General features: G+C 49.9%; 1 pseudogene; it reads left to right on the forward strand.

The window, feature by feature from the left end:
- Nucleotides 1-1,319: 1,319 nt before the first annotated feature.
- The window catches only part of LOC138566138 (zinc finger protein 850-like), a 251,467-nt pseudogene continuing 230,654 nt past the window's right edge, over nt 1,320-22,132 (forward strand).

Genomic DNA, 22,132 nt, shown 5'->3' on the forward strand with positions numbered 1-22,132 from the left:
TGTGCGGCGCAGCGACCCCTGCTGCTAAATTCCATTAGCAGCAGGGGTCACCGTCTGTGCCCCAGCAGGGATGTGTAAAGCACTACAATAAGCCACAGGGAAGTTAACTCTTATTTAAATCATGGTCTAGGAGTTAACATCCCCGTGGCTTACTGTGGCACCTTCACTTTTCCAGATGCAGTGCTTTCAAGGGAAATCCTGCTTTTTTGTATGAACCCGAGACTTTCGCTGTACTGTAAAGGTTAAGGACACTCTCCGATAACAGCGTTAGACCACCTACCCTGCCCTCCCTTTTGTGCCACTTTTTCCTACAGCTCTGGACACACTGATATGCTTTCTTGTGCTGCCGAATTCGTCACGTCATAACACAAATGATAGAAATGTTTGAAACGATGGAGTAATTTAGGCGAAGGCTGGGCACAGGATGGGGTGGGTCTTGTGGACATGCTGCTTGTGTTTGGCAAGTGCTAGCCAGCCTTCTTTCGCATTCCATGGAGGAGGTTGATGTTGAGAGGTATTATGTTTTTAGGCGGAACGCTGGGGACCACACCAGTTGAAGGTCTCTGTGTGGCAAGCACACATAACGACTTAAAAATAAAATACTTTTTAAAATAAATGCTTTGTTCTAACATTTTTTGTTTGTGTTTTCTCGATGTATATTTGCATTATTGTTATATTTCTTACTTTTGAAACCTATCCACAGTGTTTTAGAGGTGCGCTTGTTTTTTCAGCTTATTTGGTTGGGAGTCAGCTTGTTTTGGGCTAGTTTTGAGTGTGCATTCAGCTTATTTTTTCCTTTTGACCTGGCAACACTGACTGGTTCCCTCGAGAAAGTGCCGCCAGAGACGGTTGAAAAGAGATATATACTACATGACAGAGCATGCTTGAAGTCACAGCAAAGACCATTGACTGCGCAATTTTCCGTGTAATCTCTTTACATGCACGGACTAAAGGAGAGGCTTGTGCGAAGAAATAACCGGAGCCGGGTACCGAGAGAGCGTGGAATACCGCGCATTCGTACTGAGCATGCGCACTAAATACCACAGAGCATGCGCACAAGATACTGCCGAGCCTGCTCCCGGGACGGTACTGAGCATGCGCCCTGGCGGATAAGCACTGAGCACGCGCACTGGAAAGGATACCACAGAGCATGCGCACAAGATACTGGCGAGCCTGCTCCCGGGACGGTACTGAGCATGCGCCCTGGCGGATAGGCACTGAGCACGCGCACTGGAGAGGATACCACAGAGCATGCGCACGAGAGCGAACGCCAAGACGCGTAGGGGAGACCGCTGAGCATGCGCTCTAGGGAGAGCAGCCGCGCGCATGCGCACTGGAGCGGGTGCCTTTCCGCCACATTCTCCCGTCAACGCGTTCTTTTGGGTGACTCCCCGCACCCCCTGCGATCTGCGCAGATGGTGCTTGGAAGGTGGGGGTTTAATATTCGCTTTGTAACTTTTATTCTTGCGTTTCTCCTGCTATGAAAGCACTGGGACCCCAAGGATCTAGGACAGAGCTGTACTGGCTTACGGTGGCTCTAGAGGTAGAGCAAGCACCCCCCGTTCCTGCTCCCCCAGAAGTCACGTGCCCCTTATCTCGGCGGGTGCCCCCCTGCTCATCCCTCTCTCTGAGAACACACGTCCCATCACTCTCCTGCAATCCCTGGCCCTCTACTGTGTTCTCCTTTCTCGTAGGTTTCACCTGCCTCATCGCCCTCACTGGGCTACCCTCACTGGGCTGCCCTCACTGGGCTGCCCTCACTGGGCTACCCTCACTGGCCTGCCCTCACTGGCCTACCCTCACTGGCACTGGCCTGCCCTCACTGGGCTACCCTCACTGGCACTGGGCTGCCCTCACTGGGCTACCCTCACTGGCCTGCCCTCACTGGCCTACCCTCACTGGCACTGGCCTGCCCTCACTGGCCTACCCTCACTGGCACTGGCCTATCCTCACTGGCACTGTCCTGCCCTCACTGGCACTGGCCTTGGACTGCCCTCACTGTCCTACCCTGCCCTCACTGTCCTACCCTCACTGGCACTGGCCTGCCCTCACTGGGCTTCCCTCACTGGCCTGCCCTCACTGGGCTTCCCTCACTGGCCTGCCCTCACTGGCCTACCCTCACTGGCACTGGCCTGCCCTCACTGGGCTGCCCTCACTGGGCTGCCCTCACTGGCCTACCCTCACTGGCACTGGGCTGCCCTCACTGGGCTACCCACACTGGCCTGCCCTCACTGGCCTACCCTCACTGGCACTGTCCTACCCTCACTGTCCTACCCTCACAGGCCTGCCCTCACTGGGCTACCCTCACTGGCACTGTCCTACCCTCACTGGCCTGCCCTCACTGGCCTACCCTCACTGGCACTGTCCTACCCTCACTGTCCTACCCTCACTGGCACTGACCTACCCACACTGGCCTGCCCTCACTGGGCTACCCACACTGGCCTGCCCTCACTGGCCTACCCTCACTGGCACTGTCCTACCCTCACTGTCCTACCCTCACTGGCACTGACCTACCCACACTGGCCTGCCCTCACTGGGCTACCCTCACTGGGCTACCCTCACTGGCACTGTCCTGCCCTCACTGGGCTGCCCTCACTGGGCTACCCACACTGGCCTGCCCTCACTGGCCTGCCCTCACTGGCCTGCCCTCACTGGGCTTCCCTCACTGGCCTGCCCTCACTGGGCTTCCCTCACTGGCCTGCCCTCACTGGCCTTCCATCACTGGCACTGTCCTACCCTCACTGGCCTGCCCTCACTGGCACTGGCTTGCCCTCACAGTCCTACCCACACTGGCCTGCCCTCACAGTCCTACCCACACTGGCCTGCCCTCACTGGCCTACCCACACTGGCCTGCCCTCACTGGCCTACCCTCACTGGCTTACCCTCACTGGCCTAGCCCTCACTGTCCTGCCCTCACTGGCCTACCCTCACTGGCACTGTCCTACCCTCACTGTCCTACCCACACTGGCCTGCCCTCACTGGCCTGCCCTCACTGGTCTAGCCTCACTGGCACTGTCCTACCCACACTGGCCTGCCCTCACTGGCCTACCCTTACTGGCCTGCCCTCACTGGCTTGCCCTCACAGTCCTACCCACACTGGCCTGCCCTCACAGTCCTACCCACACTGGCCTGCCCTCACTGGCCTACCCACACTGGCCTGCCCTCACTGGCCTGCCCTCACTGGCCTACCCTTACTGGCCTGCCCTCACTGGCTTACCCTCACTGGCCTACCCTCACTGTCCTGCCCTCACTGGCCTACCCTCACTGGCACTGTCCTACCCTCACTGGCCTGCCCTCACTGGGCTACCCACACTGGCCTGCCCTCACTGGCCTACCCTCACTGGCACTGTCCTACCCTCACTGTCCTACCCTCACTGGCCTGCCCTCACTGGCACTGGCCTGCCCTCACAGTCCTACCCACACTGGCCTGCCCTCACTGGCCTACCCACACTGGCCTGCCCTCACTGGCCTACCCACACTGGCCTGCCCTCACTGGCCTGCCCTCACTGGCCTACCCTCACTGGCTTACCCTCACTGGCCTAGCCCTCACTGTCCTGCCCTCACTGGCCTACCCTCACTGGCACTGTCCTACCCTCACTGTCCTACCCACACTGGCCTGCCCTCACTGGCCTGCCCTCACTGGTCTAGCCTCACTGGCACTGTCCTACCCACACTGGCCTGCCCTCACTGGCTTACCCTCACTGGCCTACCCTCACTGTCCTGCCCTCACTGGCCTACCCTCACTGGCACTGACCTACCCACACTGGCCTGCCCTCACTGGCCTGCCCTCACTGGCCTGCCCTCACTGGCCTGCCCTCACTGGCCTGCCCTCACTGGCACTGTCCTACCCCCTTTGCAAAGGGCTGACTCACCCGCCAAGCCTCCTCCACGCCCATTCATTCCAATGGGCGTCTCACCCGCCAGAAACAAAATCGGGTGATTTCACCCGCCTTTCCGAGACAAATGGTTGAGAGCTATGCCTACCCTCACTGGCCTACCCTCACTGGCCTGCCCTTACTGGCCTACCCTTACTGGCCTGCCCTCACTGGCACTGGCCTGCCATCACTGGCCTACCCTCCGTTGCCTACCCTCACTGGCCTGCCCTCACTGGCACTGACCTACCCTCACTGTCCTACCCTCACTGGCCTGCCCTCACTGGCCTGCCCTCACTGGCCTGCCCTCACTGGCCTGCCCTCACTGGCCTACCCTCCGTTGCCTACCCTGCCCTCACTGGCCTACCCTGCCCTCACTGGCCTACCCTGCCCTCACTGGCCTACCCTGCCCTCACTGGCCTGGCCTGCCCTCACTGGCCTGCCCTCACTGGCACTGGCCTGCCCACACTGGCCTGCCCTCAGTGGCCTACCCACACTGGCCTGCCCTCAGTGGCCTACCCACACTGGCCTGCCCTCACTGGCCTACCCCTCACTGTCCTACCCCTCACTGTCCTACCCCTCACTGTCCTGCCCCTCACTGTCCTGCCCCTCACTGTCCTGCCCCTCACTGTCCTGCCCCTCACTGTCCTGCCCCTCACTGTCCTGCCCCTCACTGTCCTGCCCCTCACTGTCCTGCCCCTCACTGTCTTGCCCCTCACTGCCCCTCACTGTCTTGCCCCTCACTGTCTTGCCCCTCACTGTCTTGCCCCTCACTGTCTTGCCCCTCACTGTCTTGCACTCACTGTCTTGCCCCTCACTGTCTTGCCCCTCACTGTCTTGCCCCTCACTGTCTTGCCCCTCACTGTCTTGCCCCTCACTGTCTTGCCCCTCACTGTCTTGCCCCTCACTGTCTTGCCCCTCACTGTCTTGCACTCACTGTCTTGCCCCTCACTGTCTTGCCCCTCACTGTCTTGCCCCTCACTGTCTTGCCCCTCACTGTCTTGCCCCTCACTGTCTTGCCCCTCACTGTCTTGCCCCTCACTGTCTTGCCCCTCACTGTCTTGCCCCTCACTGTCTTGCCCCTCACTGTCTTGCCCCTCACTGTCTTGCCCCTCACTGTCTTGCCCCTCACTGTCTTGCCCCTCACTGTCTTGCCCCTCACTGTCTTGCCCCTCACTGTCTTGCCCCTCACTGTCTTGCCCCTCACTGTCTTGCCCCTCACTGTCTTGCCCCTCACTGTCTTGCCCCTCACTGTCCTGCTCTCACTGGCACTGACCTACCCTCACTGACCTACCCTCACTGTCCTACCCACACTGGCCTACCCTTACTGGCACTGGCCTGCCCTCACTGGCCTACCCTCACTGGCACTGGCCTACCCTCACTGTCCTACCCACACTGGCCTGCCCTCACTGTCCTACCCTCACTGGCACTGACCTACCCTCACTGTCCTACCCACATTGGCCTGCCCTCACTGGCACTGTCCTCTTACAATGGTGCACTATAATGCTCTGTATTTCTGGCTATCCTTTGGCTTCTATTCCAGCTATTTTATCTAGAGCTTTTTGTACTTCCTTCGGGAGCCCTCTCTTAATTATAAAGTAAGAGAGAGGTGGATTGGTCTCAAGCCGTGCCTGTCCCCACTCTCCACATCTCCTGCTCACGGATAATATAAGCATTTGCATCTTCTGACTCTTCCATTGTACATTACATTACTGATTGTAAATCAGTGGTATCTGGGAATGTGTCTCTCGTAGCAGTCCATACCCAGGCTCTTGCCGCATTAAAAGATGCCCCATCATGTTGATCAGCGTCTATTGTCACCTCTGGGAACTCCGCCTTTGTCCACACCCTGTCGGATTGGTCACCCACTGCTGATACTAGCAAGCTTTTGACATCTCCTATTGCCAACGGGACCCCTGCTTTATTTTTTTTTTAATGCATATATCCACTTACTCGCCCCTCCCGAAAGTGGGGGCAGTGTCTTTAATAAATGTTCCTTATCCATTTGTGCCCATTGTACATACTGTGGCCTTCTCCCTCCTTTATGTATTAGTGGCATCTGTAATTTGCTTTTTCCCCTTGTCGTACTTACCTTAGTCCATCTTGCCTAGTGTTGCCATCCTTCCAGCCCTTGCTCTTAGCCTTCCTTGCCATTCTTCCTCCATTACTCTCCCCGTTGGGCTCAGTGTACTCACAGGGGCTTCTCCTACTGCCCCTTCTAGGCAATCCCCTCCTCCCTCTTGTTCCTCTAGATCGCTCCAGTACTCTTCTTCCCTGTCTGACATCACTATCTCCCCATCCCTGCTCATCTGTTCTTCCCTCTCATCAATTTGTATTATTCGTGTTTTGATTGTTATTTATTTTGAACAATATTTCTCCTTTCTTCCACCCTCCCTCTATGCAGTTTGTTGGTGTCTGGGGCTCTGGTTTTTGACCTCCCCTGGGTGTAATGGCATTACTGTTTTCACATATGTCTCGCAATCGTGTTAACTCTGTTTGGCCCAATGTTAATCTTATCTCTAAATCTTGGGCTACTTGTTTGATGCTTGTGTTGGGAGTACTTACTTGCCCGAACGCCCCTCTCTGATCGTATGGGAGTGTTTCTGAGGTGGACGGCTGCGTATTTGGGGGTGGGTTAGGCTTAGACACATATACTGGGTCACTTTATCCCTCTGCCGGCTTTGGCCCCTCTGATGGTTTTGGCTATACAGGGTATAAACTTACTGTGGCGTTACCCCCTTCTCTTTTAGAATCATCCTCCTCTTTGCTGGTCCCTGCCACGGGAGACATTCCCTGTCCCTTGCTTTTATTTGGAGGTATTTGTTTGAATAGTCTCCACAGATCTAACACCTCGATTTTGTTGCTGTTTGGCTTTGTATTTTACAAATAGGCATACAGCAATCCTATTAAGCACTTCCTTGTCAAAAGACCCTCCTTTGGGCCATACCTGGGGTAGTCCTTCCCCTTTTAGTTCGGTCAGCCACTCGTCATGATATTTCCTGATCCTGTCGGCATATCTAGGCAGGTTCTGGCAAATATGTGACAGTGGAGTCTCTGCCACCATGTTGGACAAGTGACCCTCTCAACGGTTTCTCAACCACTTCAATAGGGCTAACCAATTTGTACTTTTATCACTTTTAATGCTTGACACTCAACACCTTTCTGTGTGTGCACAAACAACCTTATATCATTCGGAATGATTGAACTTCGTGAACTTGATAAATTCTTAGCACAATAGAAATGCAACTGTAGTCATTCTCATCTAATTAATACAAACCAACATGAAAGCAACAAGAAAAGTACATATAACATAACCACTAACTTTGACATACTACACAAAACACAACATATAGCCCTCCCTGCCTGTCCTTTTCCACTATTTTTCCTTTTTCCCAGCCCTTTTCAAAGCCTGTCCCACTATCTAGATCCCTTGTGGATCGTCCCCCAATACCTTGTCAAGTTTTGCCTTTTCCCAGGAAGAAAGAAAAAGAAGTGAAGCGTTTCTAAAAATAAAGAACTACTTCGAGGCTACTCATATTTGAGACCCTACTGTTTTCACCTTATTTTTCACCTTATATATCCTGCGCTAGTCAAGATAGCACTGATGGTGCGCCCCCTTCCACCCCCTTGCAGAGCAAGGTTCCCGTACCTTTATTCACCTTATAATCCTTATATCACACCTAATGGCCATATGCAAAAAAATAGAACGTTTATATTAGATAAAGATTGACATTCCCCCTGGATCTTGCCCACTCTTCCCTTCTCACTCCTTCCACATAACACTAAAATATGGCATGCAAAGAACTGCAAAAATCTGAGGGTGCTCTGCCAAACATTTCAATACATGACATTGGATGGACAAGTATCCTAAGCAGTGACGTATACCATAGGTGACAAACATTTCGTGATCATTGGCTACCAGCGAAAGTTCAATGTGGCATATACTGGGTAGGAGCCGCTTGATTGGCTGGTGCTGATCTGTTGCTTCTTGGAGCACGTGGGTCACCTGGGCTCATCTGGGTGGAGTGTAGGGTCGGGCGACGGTCATTATGGAGTGACGTGACCTGAGCTATCACATGCCCTTGTGGCCATTCATACTCAGATTCCTAAACATCACTTTTTATTACATGTCTAATGCTCTGTCACATCACTTAGAACACAATAAAGGAATATTTCAGGGGTCCAGGTGTCTTATCAAGAAGGTACAGTTCAAGAGTGGTCTCGTAACTCTACTTTGTTAGAACCGGGGGGGGGGGGTATTTTTGTTATGTTAGTACAAGGGTAAATATACTGCCATCCTGGTCAGTCAGGGTTGGGGTGAGGTGGGGTACTACCTGGTCAGAGGGCACATAGCTAATACATCAACCAGAGCTGAGGGCAAAAAGGCTGGGGGGAATATTTCACATGCAAGGGGTCTGCTGGCACAACGTTAGATTTACAGAGATTGGTGGGTTATTTCCATTTGTGAACAAAGGTCCGGGTTCATCTGCAGGGCAGGGAGGCAACAAGGAAGGCGAGAGGTACAGTGTTTGAAGTTTGACTGTTACATACAGACTTCCGTGGGAACAGACCTGGCTCTGCGGAGACGTGGCGGGCGTAGGAGGGTTTGGCTGGCTGTTTGTGCACGGACCCAGGGGGGTGAGAGGTGCAGGCCTGCAGCTTGGTGCCTCTGAGACATTTGATGAGAGATTTACAAAATGGAGTCGGTAGCCAGACAAAATGGAGTCAGGGCCCTGGTTCAGGACAGGAGTGTAGAGACATAAGGTTCTTCTGTCTGGGTTTACTGCACATATGCATGTTGGTCTACGGCAGTCCTGCTACCCTGGCCAGAGGAGCTCTGCCTATCAGAGACCAAGTGTATATACACACATACAGGGGCTAGGATACGGACCAGAATGGGTGGGAGGGGGATCAGATTGACCTGTGCTTCCATACATTATGGATCTCCCTCATTCGGGCTTGAATCCATTTAGCACAACATTCACATTTGTCTCCCTCTTTCGGGCTCAGACCATGCAATCTCACTTTTTACATGTTCCTCTTGATAACAAAAATCAAAGACTTTTGAATGTGCAATGAGTTTTGCTTAACTGTCGCAGGACCACTTTGATTCACTTCAAACAAATGTCTTACTTTTGTTTCTGTCACCTCTTGGCTCGATACCTTTACAGAGACCTTTTGTTTGAGCACCCATGCAGCGCCAGACACTGGGGGTCATTACGACCCTGGCGTTAAGGGTTTAACAGCGCCGTAAAAGGTGTCGGCGCCGTTAAACCCTTAATGCCTGATTACGAGGTCCCTTTGCGGAACCCGACCTTAACGGCTGGTTTTACTAGTTTTAGGTGCCGCAAAGGGACCTCGGTGCTAATTACGGTACCGCAATTTGCGGTATCATACTTAGGGCCTTCCCCAGTTCCATTGAGACCTATGGGCCGAAAATGGGAAAGGGCCATGGTGAAATGGGGAAATACCGCCCCGCCAACCTTGGAATAGGGCGGTATTTCCCCATTCCACCATGGCGGACTCGTTACAATACCGGCACCAGCCATGGTGCTAATAGCGCCATGGTTTAGCGCCGGGTTTGTAATGAGGGCCACTGTCACTGATGTATCTTTCCTTCTTGGTGTTCAAACATTCATCAGCAATTTAGCTTTACTCGCGTCTTTCATCATATGTGTTCAACAATCTTTGTTCCCCCGCTCGTTATACAATATTGCTGATTGTAACCTTGATTTCAACACAGACCGGCCTTGCATCGGCCTCCAGCTGTGTTGATCTTTCTGATGCTACTTTGTTCTTGGAGCCAAGGACGATACCACAGCGGCTGCTGCTCCTCCTCAACTTGGTCTGGTATCTCCGGCACACAATGCAGGATTCTTTAGCCTGGTTTCCTGGCCTTACGTTTTGTGATCTACAAGGATTTTGAAAGTAACGGTTTCCTGACAGAAAGGTATTTTCGTCTTTGCAAACACTTCTTAGTTTTCTTTCTCCCCTGGTTCAGCTGCCTTCTTGAAACTGCTGCTTCTTCGTGTGCTTTCCCTCACTTAGGGCCTCATCACGACTTGGGCGGTAACGGCGGCACTATTAGCGCCAGCTCTATCTGCCCTACCGCCGAACTCCCCGGCGCTAATAGTGCCGGATCACGAGTTTGGCGGTAATGTTAATCCCCATTGAGCCCATTTGGGAATGCCCCATTCCCCATTGGGCTCAATGGGGAAATTTTGTGCTAATACCGCGGTATGAGCGCAAATATTCGGCAGATTTCTCCCAAGCTCAGAGCTGGGGCGAAATCCGCCGAAGTTCTGATTTGGCGGACCCTTAAATCCGGCAGTAATAGTGCTACCGCCGGATTTAAGGGTTACCGCCAAAGTCGTGATGAGGCCCTTGGAGTGTGCTCTCATGCTCCACCTTTTATCTGTGTGAGGAAGTTTAATGGCAGTCAGGCGTGAGTGATTGTCAGTAATTGCCTGACTTTGTCTGACCATAGCAGCAGGACCTGTCAAGTATACTGCTCGGGCGTGAGTCTGTTTTCTCCCAGAGCGGGCTGTCCGTGTGGAAGTGTTTGTGAAGGGAAAGGGGGGGTAAAGTACCCACCTATCCTACCTGGTAGGATGGGGTAAAGGTGTTTAGCGGGAGGGATACCGCATCTGGTGTCCCACACCCCGAAATAACCCTCACCCAGGTGATCCTCCCACACAGTTCCACCCCCAGGGTCTGGATCCAAAGGCGATGGCCGTGCCCTGGCCACCTGAGAGACAGAGAGTGACAGAGAGAGAGAGAGAGATCCCCGGGGACCAGCGGATAAGACACCTTCTGGTTTCTCACAGCAGGCTTACGCAAAACAAAATCTGTGATGGCTGGAAGGTTTGGAATTAATCCTAATCTCTGGCATTGCTTTGGGAAACCTCCAGACTATCATTCTTCGCCTGCCAAGCCATTACAAAAGGGGAAGGACCATTTGCAAATCAGGCCTGGTCCCACCCCAAAAGGGGCAGTGCAGTCTGAACTGCTTGATCATATCCCTTCTACACAAGCCCCCAAGCACCCCCAAACATGTTTCTGCCTTGTTGAATAGTAGCTTGGGTTTCTGGGGCCAGCAGGCACATGACCCACGTCTGGGCATATCCATCCCACTCAGGGTGACTAAAGCAAAACAAAAGAGATGATGGCTGGAAGGTTTAGCATTAATCTTAACCTCGGGCATTGCTCTTGGCAACCCTCCAGACCATCGCTTTTCACCTGACAAACCATTACGAAAGGGGAAAGACCATATGCAAATCAGTTGTGGGCACGCTGCCCGTGTAATGATGCTGAGACTGCGGAGGGGAAACCGCCAGTGAGGAATACTGAACCCAGGAGAGAAGATGAGATGCATCAGGCAAGGACGCTGATGAGGAGATGAACCAAGAAGAAATAATTCCCGGAGTGATACAAACTGTAAGCAAGCCTGAAACTTTATTACACCTGAACGAGAAGGTAATGGGGAACTCGGGAGGAACGGGAACCGAGGCAGTCATCATCATAAGAATGAAGAAAGTGGTCCCAGTAGAAACAAGAAAAGTGAGAAAGTAAATCATAATCCATGCAAAAAGGGAAACCAAGAGAGTTGAAAGAGAAAACATCATTTGCCTAAATGACGGAGCGAGAATACAAACTAATCCTAAAAGGGGGAGAAAGAGAATTGTCAGAGAGTTTGAAACCCTCTTCAAAGAAAGCGAGAAGGGCTGGGAAGCCTCTGATATACAATTGACAAGAAAGTACAACATTATCATGGATAGAATGGAAGATTAACTTATGTGTGAAGTATATGAATGGTATATAGAAACGAGAAAAGATAATGAACAGAAGGTGCAATTAGCCTTCACAAAAAACTGGCAAGAGAATGCAAAGGAGAGAAAGGGGAAATATACCAACCAGAGTAATCCAAGAAACCGACCAGACTCAAAGGAACTCATTGCACCAAAAAAGGGAGCAGCAAGAGCCTGTTGAGAGAGTTGCATGAGCTAATACAAGGAGTCGAAAAAGACTATTTGAACATTACATACTAACGTGGAGTTAAAAATACTAAAGAGAACAGTATAAGAAGCACCTGCCAGGAGAAGGGAGACATTCTCCTGACCTTATTCTATTTTTTTTTGGTTCAACTTACTCATAGGGTCAGATAGCATTAGTTTCTGGATGGAGGACTCATTCTTTTTGGACATTACAACACAACTGATGAGCACCTTAGTTAGTTAGATAGGTAGGGAATACTCCATAGGAATAGGGATAGTCAGGTTTTCACCATATCATTGAATAAAGCCATTCTAAAGATGTTCTCCGATAGGGCTCGTCCTCCTTCTGATCCGCCACAATACCCTGGAGAGGGGACGAGCAAATTAACAGAAAATAAGATGGGGGGGGGGGGAGTTTGGAGGCCAGGAGTTAATGGACTTCAATCGTTGTGGTGGTAATCATGACAAGAAACTTGCATCCAGAGGTAGATTGCAGAGAGACAGTCAGGAATACTTGCAGAGTCAGATCAGTAGGGACAGTCTGGAAAGAGAAGACAATTGCAGTATTGCCCTCAAAGAGGGGGGTCGTAGAATACAAAGTTGGCAATGCGTTGTCCTATGGAGGAGGTGAAGAGGGTGAAAAGAATCTCAAATTGGGTTTATGTCCCATTGTTTTATGTAACCACGGTTGATACCACATTATTTCATGTATCAATGGGTCGATGCCTCGACTGAACCCCCCTGTCATTGTTACTGTTTGAAAACTGACGTTTTCTTTAATTGGCTGTATGTGAGAAGGTTGATGTTCTCATGTACTGTGCTGTTGTCAGGCAGCGGCATCCACCGGGGCTAGCTCCTTTTCTATGCACCTGTTGGCATATGACCTGTGTGAGAAACCAGAGGGTGTCTCACAAACTATTCCCTTGGGATCTGTCGTCCAGGTGGCTGGGGCACAGCCCTTGCTATTGGATCCAGACCCTTGGGGTGGACCAATGAGGGAAGATCACCTAGATGCGCTGTCCCGTGGGAGTGGGAGGGCAGCACCTGATGGAGAAACGCAGTATTCCCATCCCTATTTTCCTGTTACCCCTTGCCATCCCATATGCTATCTGGGCACCTTACTCCGCCTTTCCTACACAAACACTACTACATGGGCTATGCGCTCTGGTGGAAGACAGACTCGCACCCAACCATTCCATGCAAAATATCCCAATCTCAGGGTCAGGCAGAGTCAGGCAATTACCCGTAACAACTCACATCTGAATGCTGTTACCTTTCCCCCACATGGATAAAAGGGGGAGCATGAGAACACAATATGAGCAAGGCGAGCAGAAAGGCCAAAGCATTACAGAGCAGGATTGTCACATTTGGCAACTGGACAAAGTATTGTCTTTTGCTCGACAAAAACAGACGCCGAACAAGCAGCTAATTACAGCTGGTGAGTTGGAGGCAATATTGCGATACCAGTTGGCATTGAAATGAAGGCTGTGAGCAGCGATAACCTAATAAATTGAACTGTGCTGTGTAGTGGACGAATAGAGAATGCAGATGAAAGCCCGAGGCAAAAGGAAGTGATCATTTGAAACTAAATTAGAAGAGATACATTGTGACAGAGTGGTCCGGCACCCGTGTGTGCTCATTCGAAGGACTCTGGAAGGAGTATCTCAGAAAGATGTTATAAAGCAGTGAGATGTGAAAGTGTTGAAGTGGTCCTGCACCGGGTAGATGGAAAACCGTGCATAATCGAAAGTCTTAATCAAGGAGATTTTGTCCTGAGACAATGGGGGTCATTACAAGTTTGGCGGTAGCCGTGCCTGTAAAACGGGCATGGCTACCGGCAAACTCGCATCCGACACCGCCACCCGCAAATGGGCAATTACCGGGCCATTACAAGTTTGGTGGCCCGGTAATTTCCCTTTTGCGGGTGGCGGTAATGATGTGCTCCCCATCCCCTTTCTGCCCTATGGATGCACCAGCACTGTTCATAACGGTGCCGGTGCATCTGCAGGTGTTGCTCGTGGGTGCCGCACAACCCGAAACATGGGGGAAGGGGGAGTTACAGGTCAGCAGTTCTGAACTACCATGTTACCTGTACCTTTTTTTTTATTAAACACGATGGGGGTCATTATGAGTTTGGAGGTAGCCATGGTGCTATTAGCGCCATGGCTGCCTCCAAACTCGTGTCCAGGTTCTTTGAATGGGGACTTACCGGGTCATTCCAACCTTGGAGGACCCGGTAAGTCCCCAATAAAAATACCCATTCCCCATTCCCATTCGAGCCCCCATAGGGCTCAATGGGAATGGGGAGGGATCTAATAACGGGCCTGTTAATAACAGGCCCGTTATTAGCTCCCTGGTCCCTTAGCGGCTCCGCTAAGGGTGGCTGGTAAAACCAGCCATCCTTAGCTGGACCCGCTAAGGGACCTCGGAATGCAGCGGTAAGGGGTTAACGGCACCGGCATCCTTACCGGCGCCATTAACCCCTTACTGCTGCACTCGTAATGAGGCCCTATGGGCCTTATGGGCCTCATTACGACCATGGGGGTAGGGGGTTAACGGAGCTTGTAGAGCTACTGCCCCTGCCCTGCCCCTACTGCCCCATTACGAAGTCAGCTTGCGGGACCCGCTAAGGACACCTGTAAAACCAGGCATCCTTAGCGGGTCCCGCACGCAGGCCAGGATGCTAACAGGCACGTCATTAACGGGCCCATTGTTAGCATCATCCCTATTCCCATTGAGCCCTACGGGGGCTGAAATCGGAATGGGGATGTACCGGGTTCTGTGAATGGGGAAATACCGGGCCCTCCAAGGTCGGAATGGCCCGGTATTTCCCCATTCAGGGAACCGGGTACCCGGAATGGGGGTAGCCATGCCGCAAGAAACGGCATGGTTACCTCCAGGGTCGTAATGAGGCCCTATGTTTTTGCACATTGCAACATCCCACACCCCTTTTGTTCTTTAGAGTAGGGTTTAGCAATAGGATTCTTAGTATAGGCCATTTTTGATTTGACTGGACTTGACTAGGTCAGCGTTTACTTTTATTTGATGGTCGTAGCTCGCTCCCATTGTTAGAATTAGGTTTAGATAAGTGTTTTTTCCAACCCATTAAAAGTACAATAAACACCCTTGAACTATACTCTGTGTCTGTTGTACTTTTGATACCATGACTTCCTTGCACCTGTAAAGATACGGTGCGTGTACTTCAGTGGGAACTACAATTACCAGAGGGCCAAATGGTAAATGACGTGATGCGTACACGACCGACCAATCATGATCTGCAATGCAAACTTGCATCAGGAACTAAGAACCAGCATGCGTCTTTGTTTTCACTTGAGTAGCACTTCGGACTGATTGCTTTTCTGCTGTTTTTTTCCCCACCTATTGGTTTTTCTTGGAATTCAACCTCGGCCTACCCTGGGACTTCTTGCTCTGTCGTTGTTTGTCTTTCTTTGATATTGCTCTGAAACCCGACTTCTACCTGTCCCTGGATCCTCTGCCCAGTGTCATGATTGGTCTGCCTGTGATTATACTGGATTGCAACCCTTGTTTCTTCCTAGATACCTTGATTAGTATTTCTGGCTTTTCAGCTCTGTTTTCTTGAATGACCGACCTGCTGCTTGTTCTTAGTCATCTGTGGGTAAAGTGGGGTTGGTGTCCAATTATTCTCCGGATCATCAGCGAGCACCATGGAGGTGCTATTGTTCCCTGACCACTCTGCAATCAGCCCTGCTTGTGATCCCAGAAGTACACTTGCAAGGTGGGACAAAAGAGACTTTTGGCCCTACCGCCCTTCCTATATCTGAAGAAGAAACAGGAAACTGTTGCCATCACCAGAGTTCAAAACCCTCCCTGGGAAACAAAAAGGTGATACAGACACAGAGCAAAGGTTCAACATCATAAAAGTGGTGCTCCGTACCTTGAGGCTGATGATGATGCAGAATCGCTATGTCCTGTATATGCTAACTGGCATGGAGGGAGGCGTGTACAAACAGATCGGGAGGCTGTATGTGCAACAGGAATCCCCAAAGATGCTGAGAAAGGCTCCCTCTCACACATAACCGAAGCTTTTTCATAATCTGGGAGTGCGTATGAAGAAGGAAGCCGGCACACAAAATGAAGACCGTTTTGACCTCACATTCTCGTGGGCTCCATCCTGGCTGGGAGCTATTGTGAAAATGCTGGTGCCCGTCATCGTCTTCATCTTTAGTGTGTGCCAAATGGGACTCTGTTGTTGTGCCAAAGCTTTCCCAAAAAGCGCAATGATGATGGTCGCAATTGGCATAGCACCCAAAGCACTTTGCGGTACCCCAGAAAGCGGTACCCAGAGAGACGACCCAAACAAAGCCTGTACGATAGAGATTTACCATCCCTTTCACCCCCCTGTGGCACACTCGTCACACCCCACCTCACCTCGTCCCAAGAATTATACAGAGCACTGGGTTTATTTAGCTGGGGATGGGGGTTGTATTTACTTGACATGTACCCCAGAAAAATATACCCAGTGTGGGGCAAACTTGTGAGATGTTTGCAGAGCATGGGTTCCAAAGGACGGGTCGCCACCATTTCTGGAAGCTGAAAGGTTAGCAAGGGTGTGCAGGGAGGAGGAGAACATATATTTGAACTGAGCTGCCACTGGTACTGTAGGGGAGTTTGTTAATTGAGATTAACGAAAGGGGGAAAGGAGATAGGGTCTCCCCACCCCCCTTGGTGATACCGGCCGAGAACTAAACGCTAGTAGAGCACATCCAGGGAGCTGTGTGGGTGCACATAGAGGGTGCGTGATCACTTTAGTGCATGCCTTACAAGCTATATGGTATATGTAGGTGTGAACGCCATCTTGGCGAAAAGCAGTCATCGTACAATGTAGGCCCAAGCTCAGCAAACAGCATTATGTTGGTTAGTATTAGATCTTTTGCATGAGTGCGAACACCACCCCTACCCCAGCCAGTACTCGCAGAGTCTAAGAAAACCTCCCTTCTCCTAGATGTTACAGGCCCTTGCGCCCTGGGAAGAATGTGCCCTGCAAGGTCATGTGAAGGGCGCGTAGCGCCTCTTGGCGGTACCATCCCACGGAACAGCTAGCATGGCCCTCCTGCCCCCAATGATCCACCACAAGAAATACAGATTTGCAATGTTTTTCATTCTGAGACCCCCGCATGCCACAGTACCATCCAAACCCAGACCACCAACCACAAAACTTTTACACCCATCGATCCATCACTAAGATCAGAAGCCAAGGCTATCGCGCCTTCAGAAAGGGGTCATGTGATTTGTGCAGCAAGGTGCAGGTTAGCAACAAATTATAGCCAAAAACAAAGGTGGATGACCTTGGGAGTTGCTGTTCTGTCTGAGAGTGAGTGGAGCATTTGAGTTAGTGTGACAGCTCTCACAAGCCCATCCCTGTATCTTCCAGCGACTATGCCGCTCATTATTTTAAGGTTAATAAGTTAACCTTGAATAAGGATAAAACAAAGATTGTAGTTTTTAGTAATGGGAAGTGGGGAAAACATTTGAACTCTGTATGTCTAAAGGCCAGTTTCAGGTTAAATTGGTAAATTAGATTCTACCACAAATTTGGTGGGCACATGCTGGATAAGGCAATAGAGGTCTGTAAGTGTAAGGTGGGGAATACACTGTTGTATGGCAGTGAAATCTGGGGGAGTTGTAACTGAGAATTTGGATGTCGCCCGAAATAGAATTATGAAAAATAGGAACCCCAAATTGCGCACTGCGTTTGGTGCTAGTGATCACAAGGATTGCCACACAAGCTAAATTGGAACACGGTGCCTTCTTTTCAAAGGTTTTGCAGGTACCCCAGAAAAATGACAATGTATGTTTGTTTGTTTGTTTGTTTGGTATAGCGCAGAACCAAACCCGAAGGGGTAGCTGGGCGCAAACAGTACAAGATTACTTAAGAACTTAGTTACAGGAGAAATACAATTTATGCAGTTCGCAGTTAGCAGAGATGGCAGGCGCTGGTTTCTGTTTAAAGTTTAAGTGGTTTTGGGAGGGTTTTAACACACTGTTCACCACAGCAAGAGACCTGAACCTGACAGAGTTAAAATAAAGAGTTAACGAGGGGATACCCCACCACAAGTGGGATTGAGCAGGAGCATCACCCCTACACTTGTGTCCTCCAGAAACAGCTGACCGGATCACCGCTGCACCGCAGGTAAGTCTGTGGGCTTCAACTGCACTGCAATCTGTCACGCAGTTTTCGTGCCCATCTCCTTAGATCATCTTCATTGGAAGAGGTTTTGTATATTTAGAATAACCTCCAATGTTGCTGACCTTATTGCCCAGCAACCCTCACGCTACAGGGTGAAGCACTCCACTGGAAGATGGCCGCTGCACGGCACACTGCTTGAAAACAATGCGCAGACCCAGCTGATCGACTGCAATTGGTTCCCCAACAGTACTAATGACCAATAGCAACACTGCCCAGCTCATCCCGACATACATATCTAAATGTATCCCCAATGCTCGAAATATACCTTGCATGCCCAACAGGCTCCACAGCTGTGTCCATTGCTGCCGCTGTGCGGTTTTACTTGACTGAAAGCCCTGCTTTGCGATAACCATATTACAACTCCCCTCTCACTCCTCGTTACAACTGAAGCTATCCGCGGATACTGGGGTCAGGCCTCCTACATACTCTGCAGCATATCCTAGCATACATTTAGAAATGTATGATTACTTGCTCAGATCAGTGACACTAGCTAACGTGTTCTGTCTGCCGGAAATGGGCACTCTAATTTTTTCAACCTCCCACTCACGCTGCGCCCACCCCTACCAATCTACTTACCCATACAAACCTACCTTCCAGGGACTCAAGGGTCACCGCTTAATCTGCGCACTCTAGGCTCCTGAAGTTATTGCCTCATGCGGCCATACGTGCCCACTCCTTCCCACAGCCCCATGCATCTTAGTTCCAGCGCTCCCTGCACTTACACTCATGGCCCTGAGACCCCCAATTCAGAAGACATCCCTCCTACGTCCTTCCTACCCTCTTTCTTCAGCCCCCTTCAGAATTCACACACTGAGAAAGTTCATGCCGGTATCGCACCAAGCCTCACCAACACCAAACGTGCCCTAGGCCAACACTTCATAGAAACCAACAGCTAGGTCTGCGCTTATCAAACACCTCAACCCCATGTAACCTAAGCCACACTTACACTCACTACTCAATGACCCCAAAGATACACAAGCCAAGTCTGTTGCAAAGGCACTTCAGGAACTGGGTTTTCTACAAAGAGGCACTAACCCCACTCACTCTAAAGGACGCATTCTAGTCTGGGTGGCGGATCTTAACTGTGCCGCAGATATCAGTTCCAACACCCCCTACCCCTGGACCGACCATCACCCCATTCTTTACTCCATCCCTACATCCACCAAAGCCACTAAATGTAACACTCCCTCACCACCAGCATTAGCCAGGAGTGCCCGTAAATCAACCAAAGACAAGCTCCTACCCTTTCTGGATGTTCCAGCCCTCAAGCCCCCATTCTCCATCGACCCCCGGGTTCAAGTAGATTTGTATAATCTCACGCTCCAAAAAAGCAATTGATTCCATAGCTCCTCTAGAAAGAAAGAAAGCCAAAGTGACGTAAGACGCCAACTCCTGGTACACATCAGAACTTCAGGAACTGTGCACCCTCAAGCGTATTGCGCTCACCAAGTGGCAAACCAATCCACAAGACTCCACTAAAGAAGAATACAAGAAATTGTCTACCCAATACAAAAAGCCTCATCCAAGCCAAATCTACCTCCCACAACACCAGAATTACCAATGCCAAATCTGAATCCAAAGAAATGTTTTCTATTTTCAGGGAACTGGCTGCCCCTGCCCCTAGCTCCCAAGACATTGTTAAAGATTAATCCTGGTGCTCAAGCATTCAAACAGCTATGCTCACCAAAATAAACCCCCTGCAGAGCAAAATTAGTTCCCATAATTTATTTATTTTTTAATTTTCATTTGTGCATTTGTAAAGCGCGCAAAGCCCAGAGGCAGCTAGGAAAAAACTTAGGATATGGTTACAAACTTGGTTTCTTAGTAACTGGCATTACTTTACAGAGAAAACAGAAACAGTAAATATCTATGTCCATATCTATACAGGGTTCAGTATTTCAGTGGGTTCATTTATACGCATTCATTTACATGTTCTTGCATTTCCTGATTGTTACATTTTGTATCCTTGTCGATGAAGTGAAGTGTCTAATGTTGTAAGTCAGATCTGAAAAGTAGTGTTTTCAGGTTTTTTCGAAAAGACCAAAAGGAGGTGTCGGGTCTCAGTTTGGGGTGGTAGTACATTCCATAGTTTCGGTGCTAGGGCTGGGAAACTAGAGCCCCCGCTTTGTGTTTTCTAACCCTGGGGGTGATGAGCATGTTGGTGTAAGCAGAGCGGGTTGGTCGATCAGAGTTAGTTTTGTGGATATGGTCACTGAGATATGTGGGTGCCTTTTTAGCAATGCATTTGTGCGTAATTGTCAAGATTTTAAATGTAATCCTGTCATGGACAGGGAGCCAGTGGATGTTTCTTCTTGTGGCCGAGATGTGGTTGTGTTTAGGAGTGTTTAGTGCGGCCCTGACGGCGTTATTTTGTACTGTTTGCAATTTTTTGATGTTTCTAGTGCTAGTTCCAGCGAAAAGGGAATTGCAATAATCAATTCTAGACAGTATCAGAGCTCTGGCCAGGGTGAAGGAGTTTTCCGTAGAGAGGAAGGGACGACTAGCTCTTATCAATTTAGCTGTGTAGGCTGCAGATGAGACAACCGCATTGACTTGTTTGTGTAGGGTGAGGGAGGAGTCGATGTAGACTCAGAGAATGTTTATTTAATTGGCTACATGTATGATGTGTCCATCGATGATAAAGGATTTGTAGAGCTGGGGTAAATTGCTAAGTTTCTTTTTGTTTCCAATGATGATATACTCAGTCTTATCATCATTAAGACACAATTTGTTGAGGGCCATCTAGGCTTGGTTGGCGAGGTAGATTTTATTTAAGTTATTAGAGTCTGTGACGTAACATCCTGTAATTGGTATAAGTATTTGAGTATCGTCCGCATAATTTGTATACGTGATGGCCATATTGTTAAGTTTATCAAACAGAAGTTTAGTAAATGCGTTGTATTATTTGGGCGACACGCAAGAACCTTGAGAAACACCGCAGGTCACAGGGACAGGGTGAGCTGTTGCATTATCTGAGAAGATCCTCATTGTTCGGTTAGACAGGAAGATTAGCAGGTCCGATAGCACGGCGAGTAGAGCGCTCGCCTTGACATCTGTGCCGAGCCTGCTAACGCAGGTTTGAATCCCGGCGGGGCCAAACTCAGCCTTTCATCCTTTCCGAGGTCGATAAATGAGCACCACCCAATGTGGGTAATAATAAGCAGCGCTCATATACCCGAGGGTTCGTAGCGCTATATAAATGCTAAATTATTATTATTCATTATTATTATTATTTGATCCATTCGATTGATTTAGGGGAGAATTGGGCCACAGTATCTAAGTGTTGGCAGAGGATGTCATGGTTAACTAAGTCAAACGATGCTGATAGGTCAAGCAGCAAGAGGATACAGAGATCTCCTTTGTCCATGTAGTGGTCCATTTGCGTTTTCAGGTCGAGCAACCCCGTTTCGGTGCCATGGCCAGATCTGAAACCAGATTGTCTTAAGCCTAATAGGCGATTGTCTTCCAGGAATTTTTGGATCTGCAGATAAGCTGCCTGATCAAGTATTTTAAGTACGAAGGGGACTGTGGTAATGGGGCAGTAATTGGTGGGAATGTTGGCATCTAAGGTGGGTTTTTTGAGTAAAAGTGGGACCTACGCTGATTTGAGATCGTTAGGGATTGAATTAGATGCAAATTAGTTATTGATAAGGCTGGTAATAAAGGGTGCCAGTACATCAGCGCAGTCTTTTTATCAATGTAGCAGGGCAGGTATTGCCTTTGCATCTTGAGGGCTTTAGACTTTTGATGATGTTGATAGTATCAGTAGTTGTGAGAGGGGAGAAAGTACATGTATTTATCTCTGTGATATTCGGGGCGTAGATGCGGTGGATGAGGTTAGGTTAGCGTTGATTTCTGACTATTTTTATTCTATTTTTTGTTGTAGTAGTAGGATTTTGTCAGCCAGGGTGTTCTGAATATTAGTACACCATAGTTAATCTTTGGTTGTATGGTCTGGGGTAGGTGCTGGTGACTCTAGTTCACGTAGAATGGTGAATAGCTCTCTAGAATTTGATTTAGCGTTGGTGATTCTCTGA

This window comes from Ambystoma mexicanum, chromosome 2p (assembly GCF_040938575.1).
Source record: "Ambystoma mexicanum isolate Mex_15411 chromosome 2p, UKY_AmexF1_1, whole genome shotgun sequence".
Classification (NCBI taxonomy): Eukaryota; Metazoa; Chordata; class Amphibia; order Caudata; family Ambystomatidae; genus Ambystoma; species Ambystoma mexicanum.